We start from the raw sequence: 10,288 nt of genomic DNA, 5'->3' as shown, positions 1-10,288 counted from the left end.
AAGAGCTCAACTCCTTCCAACTAGCAAACAACATAGACTACAATAGAAACCTAGCTATAGGCTATATGGAGCTAACTAACCTTACTTTTAAAATAAAATACATAGTTCAAATGTTTATGTCAAAAGGAGATAATGCTAAGCAAAATACTACCACATAGAACAATTTTTCACCCTTTAAATGTCAGCAATAGGGTCAGCACCAGTTAATGAATCTAAGACCAAATAAATTTTTAGTGAATAGCATCCCAACAATAAATAATTAAATATGTATAAAAAGAAAGTTTAACATGATTATGTGTGTTAGCAATAAAAATTTTTACAAACAAATATATAATAAACTTCATCGTAAAAGGACTTTATGTAACTTTAAATAAATTCCTGATTCATTAAAGTATCATATTAAATGTTATTATCATGTACTTTCAATAAAGCAAATAATTGCATTAAATAATTATATATATGTCATTAATCAAAATCAATGAAAAATAGGTCTATCAAATAATTAAAAACTCGTAATTATGGGGACTTATCAGAACAAATAACAAACGTGGACACACAGTCCATAAGGATAAATAACCAAACGCGGTTTATGCCACGAAGACAAATGTGAATACAATGTTCACGAATAATCATCCCTCCATTCCACATGTGTTAGCTATTGCACAGGACTAGCACCTCCTACAAACACCTTGCAAGCTAGCTGTACCATGGCATGCCAAGAGCTAACGGAACTGTCATTAGCAACCACTGTTCTATATAAAGTTCCTTTTTAGAATCATTTTCAAACATGCAAGAAAATCATCACTTTCAAGATATAGTTCTCATTCTCAAAATCAAACTCGCATGAATACTTTTAAGCATTAAAACTTACCAAAATAAAATTTCATATCTAATGCTCATGCTTGCATTTATTAAATAATCAAAAATTGCCAATACTAATGCAAAGGAATTTTATTAATTTTAAAAGGATATCTCATAAGGGTAAAACATTCATATACTATGATGAATCATTTTTCACCATCATCAAATAAAGAAATTTAATTAACAAAGTATCCACTAATCAACATAATTATTATTAAAATAATCAATGTAACAAAATAAATTTTAATAAGAAAAACTAATTGATAAATTAGTTAGGACGCTATCTACTTACCTGTAGTATCTAAAATTCACTTTTTACAACTTCGATCGAATTTTTGTCTTGTTCCAAATACCCTACAAAAATAATAGAGTCTAAATAACCTTTCCATAAGTTCAATAAATTATTTTCCAACACTAACACAACCAATATTCAATTCAAGTAATTTAGAGTTTCCAAATCATCATTTATTTCTCAAAGTTTCCCCACGACTAATTACTAATCAAGAGTATGTGTCACTCTACCAGCAAATACTCTATCAGTCTACAATTCTTCAATTATTCACTTTATGGAATACCTTAGGTACATCCTAAGAATGAATGAATTCATAAATAACAATTTGATTCTTAAATTACTAACTCAAATATATCTTCTAAAAGGCTCTAAATTCTACTTTAACTATCATTGCAAAGAACAAACGTCTTCCATAATTATTTAGTCAACAATGACATAACAATTACAAAATATTTTGTCAAACACCATTTATTTTGCATAATGTTTAGACCATATGACCAAGTTCTTTTTTATTTACAATTACCTTTCTAAAAGTTGTCCTATATCCATATTTGAACTAATCAAACTTCAACTTCTATAAAAGAGAGGAATGATCTAAAGACAATTTACTTAACTAACATTATAATCATCACATATATATTGTCATCATATGCCAACTTTTCTTTATAGGCATTTTATCGAACATTTCATAAGCATTAATCCTCAATCTATAATTCCAATCCAGTTTCTCCTTAAATTCATTCCAGTTGTGTCCAGTAAAATTTTAAATTAAAAACATCAACTGAACTCCTTTCTTCTTACATTAACCAAGTGCTTAAACAAATACTCAAAGCTTGATTAGGACTTCAATAAGGGAAGACACCAAAATCACTTTAGACAATACAAAACAACACACATACAACACACATACATGGTCGAGAGATAGAGGGAGAAAAGTGGATTCAACTCACCAAGTCAATTGAAGAAATGAAGAGAAGAGCTTGAAGCTCCAGCACACTAGATCCGTGATTTCAAAAAAAAAAAAGGTAGAGATGGAGATGCTGTCATGTAATGCTGGAGAAGAAGGAGGGAGAAGGTTGATGGTACAGTAAGGGAGAAAGGAGTCTGGCAGATACTTAGTCACACCAGAATGACAACCCACTTGCATGTTGCTCTAACTCAATAAGGAAAGAGTAAAACCTGATAGCCAAACAGGGAAAGGTGATAGTGGTGCCAGGAAGCATGGAAGGAAGAATTTTAATGCCCCCACAGCCATAGCCATACCCACGAATGTAACAGCAACTTGAAGCAAGAAGAAGGGAAGCCGTCACATAAAAAGAGAAGAGCAAGAAAGAAATAGAACAGTCAATGATGCAGATAAAGAACAGACAAACAAGTTAGGCAAAGATTACTAACAGTGAATACTGTGAAACAAGACGGAGAGGACGATGTGTGGACCCTTAGCATCATTCGATCATGGTGATCACATACCCAAGTCGATGGACGTGCTAGAATGGAGAAGGACAAAGATGAATGTAATAACTCAAAAATTTAATTAAAATTTATAGTAAGGTATTTTAACTATATATATATATATATTAATATATTATTTGGGGTAGTTTAACAAGAGTGAACTAATGACTTAGTGGCAATGACTCTGAATCTTTATACATAAGTTTTGAGTTCGAATTTACCTGGATGTGGAAGATTTTCCTTTTCCTTTCAGTTTAGGTGAAATTACTATCATACCCTTGAAAAAAATAAAATAAGGAGAGGCAAATCAGAAACAGGACACGCATTAGGACTATTCTCCTATCCTCCTCCATTTTCGAATTTTCCAGACAGTGCGAGAGGAAGAGAGAGAGTTCAGACCTTAGGCTCTGGTCTCTGTTCTTCCTCCATCTCTTTCTTCATCTTCAACGTCATTGCCATGGAAGAGGTTGAGCATTCTGTCCGCCGCTGCTAGGGATTGAGCTATGAGTATTCTTCCTTGGAACACTGTCGATTTCTCCCTTCATCCTCCCTTCGGTCACTGTTCTTCTTCCTCCTCTGATAGTGTCGTGTTGGGGTCTTCAATTCCATGCTGTCGGAGCTAATTTGTTGTTGTAGAGGGTCTCGATTTGTGATCATCCCTCTTCCCCTGTCTGGCCGACACTCTTCTTCTGCCTCTGCCATTACTATTTACCTCTGCCATTGCTATTCTTCATCCTCTTTCTGCTATTGCTAACTTGAGGTGAGAGTCTTTTGTCTTCCTCCTCCCTGATCTTGTGAGTATGTTATAAGGTTGGGCTGTGCTCTTTCCTATTTTTGATTGCTACTATGCATGATAAGCAGGAGTAATTGATGTTCAGAATCTTACCCCTCTCTTTCCTTGGCTACCGTAATCTATGATGAGTTAAAAAAACAAAGAAAGAAAACAAAAACAATTGAGTAAACTAAATTGATTTCAATATAGTTGTCTTGGGTTACTGTCAATGGAGACTAATCGTAAATTTTTTTTTTCCTTTGAAGTTAAAACTAATGTTTTTGTTGAAGGGTAGACTTTGAGAAGCTTGATTAGTCTAAATATTGTTATTTGAAAAAATTTTAGGAAGGGAATTGAGAAGGGAAAGCCTGGTAATTGTTTGAATTTTGATGCATACAAGATGGTCAATAAAATGCTTGATTGGAATAATTTCAGTATATGCTGGAAAATGAAAATAGAGATTTTTGAAAAGGGTACTTTCATTGGTAATTCAAGTACCAAATTGCTATTCGTGAATTGATCTCTTGAATATTTATGGAATGTTCGATGCAATGTGTGGGGAGGAGTTGAAATGAAAATTTGTATTATTTTTATGAGTTATTTTAGATTGAAGATCTTGGGTAATAAAAAATTATAAAAGAAAATGACAAATGGTGTTACCTGGTACTAGGATATAGTGACCAAGCATTGTTACAGGAGGACAGTTTGAAATAAGTTGTTTATTTAAAAAAAATTACCAGGTAAGTAAATAACACCCCCATTATTTTACCAATAAAAGTAGTTTGTTATTAAAAATATTACATCTTTATATAAATCATTTTTACAACTGCTACGATTAGTGAGTATTTTGTTAATTAAATTATTTTAGTTTTGAAAATTATAGAATAGTGATAAAGAATAATTAAATTATGAGATCTGCATGTAGTTTTTGTTAAGAAATACACTTCAAGATTGATAAAGGCATCTTTGTTTATTTTACTTTGGAAATTCTTAGTTACTCAACTAATACAAGCTTGTAAATTAGCTATGAAATATTATTATAGCAAGCTTTGAGATTTGAAATGATTCATGCGAGTTTGGTATTGAGAATACAAATTGTATTTCAAAAATGATTCTTCTCGCATGTTTGAAAAGTGATTTTTAGAGGACTTTATATATAACACTGGTTGCTAACGGCAGTCCCGTTAACCTTTGGCGTACCATAATACACTTAGTTAGCAAGGTGTTTCTAAGAGGCGCTAGCCTCGTGCGATGGCCAACGTACGTGGAATAGAGGGATAGTTATTTGTGAGCATCGTACTCATGTTTGTTTCATGGCTTTAAGCCGCGTTTGGTCAACATTACCTTATGGACTGTGTGTCCACATTTGTTTTGGTGGCATTTGCCGTGTTTGGTTATTTACCCTCATGGACTGTGTGTCCACATTTGTTACCTGTTCTGTTAAGTCCTCAAAGTTTTAAAGTTTTAATCAACTTGTGTATTTGAAATTTCAGTGGTTTTAGTTAGCAAGTGTACTAATTTAATTTATATATGGATAATTTTTTTTCTTCAAGCATAAGAGAATAAAGCAATTTCAATACACTCTTATTTTATAATTATGATTAAGATTTGCAAATTTATTAAGTTTATTATATTGAATCATTATTTTTCTAATTATTTTATATAATTGTTTGAGTTTAACATTTTTACTCTTTTAAATTTCATATTTTGGGAATGCTATTCACTGAAAAATATTTTGATCTCAGATTCATTAGCTGTTGCTGAATCAATTGTCGATCACTGAAAGGATTGCTGTGGAGCTGGGTGAATATTTATTTTGAGAATGTTTTTTTAGATATATATTCAATTATGTACTTTATTTAGAAATTATAATTCAGGTGCTCCACATTAACTATAGATGTGATTTTAATTTGTAAATTTATATTGATTGTCTATTGTCGAGGAGCAAAGCTCCGTATTAGTAATTTGTCTATAAATGATTATTGTAGAGATTCAGGAGGTCCTATTTATAGAGAAAGTTTTGCCAAAATTTCTATAGAAAGTTTAAAAATCTTTTATTTAGGTGGAAATGTTACTATGAATATTTCCAATCATATTTCAAATAAACTAAGATATTAAGTTAAAGTTTTCTTGATTTGGGCTTAAGGGATATATGTTTGTACATATATCTTGTGCCGGTCATGCCTAAATTTCAGGGTATGACAATGAAATTTTATAGAATTCTCTCCCACTCTCTCATAGGTTCTATCGTTAAGACGATAGAGGAAGAAGAAAAATCTGACTTAAAAAGGGGAGGATTGAGAAAATTACAAGGATGGACCTAAGTTTTTTACATATTATAACATAAGAGACAAGGTATTTTCTCTCTGTTTTTTTTTTTTGAAAATTTTCTCATAACCATGATAAAATAAAATTAGCCTTTGCTTAAGAGAATTTGAACTTTGAATCTTCCAATAAGTTGCTAGCTTAAGTTTCAATAAATAACCACCATCTACTTGTTAAATTGAAATAATTAAATAAAATATCAATTATAAGAGAAATTTATTTAATTCAAAATTTATAGTCATTACAATTTTTAAACAACTTACATATCTAAAATATGATTTGAGATCATTTTTTATAAAAATGTCGATAGTTATAAGTGTAAATGTAAATACTTTTGAGTCTACTCTTGTCTAATTTAATCAAAATCTACTTATATTTGATAAGTTATAAAATTATAATTTATATTTTTTCTTATATTTGTTATATATATATTTAATATTATTTTTATTTAATATTTTTATAATTTTATGATTTTTAAATGGTGAGGGAAACATTACTGCTGTAAGAATAGTTTAGGAACAAAATTGTACCTTAATTCATGAAAAGTGAATCCCACTAACTATAGTAATAAACGTTTAAACAGCAAGAACAACATTGCTTCGATTTAATTAGTTTATGGACAACATTACTATAACGATTAGTTTAAAAGCAACATTGCTTCTCTGAGAATAATTTAAGGGTAAAATTACACATTAACCTTCATTTTAATTAATAGATCTTTTATTAAAAAAAGTCCAATTTTCATATTTACATGTTGAACTTTATTGTTTACAAGGAGATAAACTTATAAATAATTATTTTTTTATTTGGAACCTAGACATAATATTCACTTAGATTAAACACATAAGGTGTGTGTTTTCATAAAGTTTAAAATTAAAAAATGAATTTTATTCAATGTTAAATGTTAAAGGACATTTTAACACTTCAACTATTTGTGTAGGAATATTTAGTATCTTAAACTTTTTTGTTAAGCAATGTTTCCTTTTAACAATTTAAAAAGGTGCAATGTTGCCTTAGGATATGTTTGGTTATTATTAACAAAGATTAATTTTAATCATTAGTTGACTCAAACAATTACTAGCAATTGCACAAAAAAAAACCCAAAAAGTTATAAATAAGTATTATATAAAAAAATTAATACTTATTAATAAGTCAAAGTAGTTGGTCAAAATTATATTTTTATCCTTTATATGAGTAAAAAATAATATTAATCTTCTAGGATTTACTTGTAATTTAAAGGACATAATCTATATCAATTTTCTTATAGGATCCTTTAATGTAATTTTTAAGGTTATTTTTTTGTAATTCTTGGCATTAACTTGTTGTCAATAGTTGGTGAAATTATAGTCTAAGTCATGCCTAAGAACACTGCCCTTAAGAGCTATTCTGCCACATTGGCTTGATCACACGGCAGCTCCTCAGATTAAATAGACTCTTTCTACTAAAAATAGGAACACGTCACATCCCAAAACATGAGAGTGACCGGCATGGGATATGTACATAAACACCCATCCCTTAAGCCTAATTCAAGAAATGTTTCATTTTAAAAATACATTTCATTTAAATAAAGCCTTAATATATGTATTATTATTATTATTATTATTATTATATAAATAAAAGATTTCTAGACTTTTTGTAAAAATTTCGACAAAACCTTCCCCCTCAATAAAGCCTCCCAAAAATAAATCTACAACCATTTTACAAAAGCAATAGCATTAATAAGGGACTCGATAGCCATCAATAGATAACAAAAAAAATATAATTAATAAGGATGAGGACCCTAACTATAGCTTTTGTGGAACATTTGACATAATAATTTGTAAAATAATACATGAATTTAAGTTTACATATAAAAAAATGTTTAATCTACAATTCTTCACTTCCACTAAATACCACAACCCCTCAATGATCAATGGAAGGTACAATATCAGTTATCGTGTCTGAGACCAAAATAATAATTTTCAGTGAATAACGTCCCAATCATAATACATTTTTTTAAAAAAATTGAAGTGAATAAGATATAATAGTTACATAAATTAAAGAGAAAATAACTCAATATAAACGAATTTGCAAGCTCAAGTAAAAGTTCTATATAATTCCATTATCAAGAAACTTTAAATTTATAGCGACGAAACAACTTTAACATTTGATCTTGACAAATTAAAATAATTAAATAAATACATAAATAAAAATAATGACATTTGCTAATTAAAACCATTAGAGTGTGAAATCATCAATTAATTAGAAATTCACATTTTTTTTTGGGATTTATCAGAACAATTTACAAATGTGGACACATAGTCCACGAGGGTAAATAACCAAACGCAGCTTATGCCACGAAAACAAACGTGGACACATAATCCACGAGGGTAAATAACCAAACGCAGCTTGAGTTACGAAACAAACGTGAACACACAGTCCACGAGGGTAATGTTAACCAAATGCAGCTTGAAGCCACAAAAACAAACGTGAACACACAGTCCACGAGGGTAAAGCTACCCAAACGTGGATCAAGGCCACGAAATCAAACGCGGGTACAAAACCCACAAATAACAAATATGAGAATAAAGATCACGAAAATCAAACTAGCTAGTCATTGATCATGGCGCGCAAGGGCTAACGGAACTGCCGTTAGCAACCAGTATTCTATATAAAATCCCCTTTTAAAAACCATTTCCAAACATTCGCGAAAATCATTACTTTCAAAATACAATTCTTATTCTCAAAATCTAACTCACATGAATAGTTTTAAGCATTAAAACTTGCCAGAATAAAATTTCATATCCATTGCTCATGCTTACATTTATTGAATGATCAAAAATTGCCAATGCTAGTGAAAGGTATTTTATCAATCCTGAAAGGATATCTCATAAAGGTAAAACATTCATATGCTATAAAGAATCATTTTTCACCACCATCTTAAAACTTAAAAAAATGAAGAAATTTAATTAACAAAGCATCCACCAATCAACATAATTATTATTAAAAATAATCAATGTAACAAAATAAATTTTAATAAAAAAATTAATTAATAAATTAGTTAGAATGCTATCCACTTACTTGTAGTATTCTCAAGATTAGCAATGCACTTATTCCAACTTCAACCAACTCCTCCCCTTAAACACCTTACCCAATATACAAGGATGATTTAATGGCCTTACTTCACTTAAATAAATTATCCTCCGGTATTAGCAACATAATAATCAGTTAGGCTCCAAATCATCATAATTTAATCAATCAAGTCTCAGCTCAATCTTTCCAATACTTTACACACCCAACTATTACCCAAACTGCTTTCTTGTCAATTTTCTTTCCAAAAATTCTCCAATATAATTATTGAAATTATTTAACTTCCTACGTTCTGTTCCTAGAATAAAATCAACCTGAGTCTCAAAGAAATACCAATTCAGGCTTGAAGAAGAATCAACTCCTCTTCCTCTTATAATGGTCAAAATTTTCGACTGAAACCACATGCTAAAGATGTGCTCTTAAAAGATGAATTTTAGCTTAACTGAATCCTCACATCCTCACAGTCACGGATAGCAGCAGAATTAGGAAGAAAGAATTTAGAAATTTCATACCCCTAAGACCCACGTACATATGTCGTACTAGAAGGAGGGTTCAAAATTGCCACACCCAACCAGTCCAATAAAATGAAGAGAAATAAAGATAGAAAACGGAGGAGGAGGAAGAACCTGAAGTAGCTCGAACAGAGGGAGGAAGCTCATGTTGAAGAACAAGGGAGAGAGAAGATTGATGCACGCACACTCCATCACCGTCGAAGGAGGAGGACTTCAGTGTTTTCCTCCATTTACTGGCAGCGGACGAAGAGAGACAAAGCTAAAGGGAGAGAAAAGCTTAAACCCTTACAGATCACATGGATAGAGGAAGAGGAAGATCTCGATCAGCAATTTCCAGCATAAAAAAGAAAGAACAGATTATAAGTTTGGGGGACAGGAACGGCACAGCTCCACTCCGACGATGGTACCAAGTACGAACGGGGAAAATTCTGGAAGCTGGAGCACGAGGGTGAAGGTTCTGGGCAAGCTGTTGTTGTCTCCAATAAAGCCAAAAGTGCCCAAATATAATCGAGAAGAAGTAAGCTAAAAAATTCTGATGGAGCCAAGGACAAAAAGGTAATTATACCTAAGCCTAAAAAATAAAAAAATAAATATAATCCCATTCAGCATAAGAGGAGCCGAACACGAAACTTTAAACTTAAGCCAAATGATGCTTACCACCGTGCCATCAATTTACTTTAAAAAATTAGCGCCTAAATATATCAAAATATAATTAACATACCTTAACATAAAATTTATCTTTTTATTATTATTATTATTTAATACATCCATTTTTCCTTAAGAATTTAAATCCAACACTTGAGAGTAGACATCAAAAGAATTTTCATTAAACCACCACATCTTTCTTGTTATATTTTACCCAAAATTATTAAAATTTATAAAACATATTTCAAATACCTTATTATAAATTTTAAATTTATATTTAGAACTTTGAGTCATTACAGACACGATACAATAGAAATTCACAGACATAGTGAATCAATATGATAGAAGAGGGGAGAAAGG

General features: G+C 30.6%; 1 long non-coding RNA gene across 4 annotated transcripts; it reads right to left on the bottom strand.

Moving 5' to 3' along the window:
• Positions 1–255: 255 nt before the first annotated feature.
• LOC129319268 (uncharacterized) lies at positions 256–9,752 on the bottom strand. 4 transcript variants are annotated; one of them, XR_008595470.1, is made up of 5 exons: positions 9,398–9,752; positions 2,549–3,517; positions 2,333–2,434; positions 2,104–2,206; positions 256–1,215 (listed from the first exon to the last, which is right to left on the bottom strand). It is a non-coding gene; the product is annotated as an uncharacterized LOC129319268 (long non-coding RNA). The 4 variants fall into 4 exon arrangements; XR_008595469.1 differs by having other exon boundaries at positions 2,104–2,434; positions 2,549–2,882; positions 3,005–3,517; XR_008595468.1 differs by having other exon boundaries at positions 2,104–2,434.
• Between the last annotated feature and the right edge of the window lie 536 nt (positions 9,753–10,288).

This window comes from Prosopis cineraria, unplaced genomic scaffold (assembly GCF_029017545.1).
Source record: "Prosopis cineraria cultivar Desert tree isolate PC_DT_omini unplaced genomic scaffold, ASM2901754v1 PC9, whole genome shotgun sequence".
In the NCBI taxonomy this organism is placed as follows: domain Eukaryota; kingdom Viridiplantae; phylum Streptophyta; class Magnoliopsida; order Fabales; family Fabaceae; genus Prosopis; species Prosopis cineraria.
This window is presented reverse-complemented; position numbering and strand designations above follow the sequence as displayed.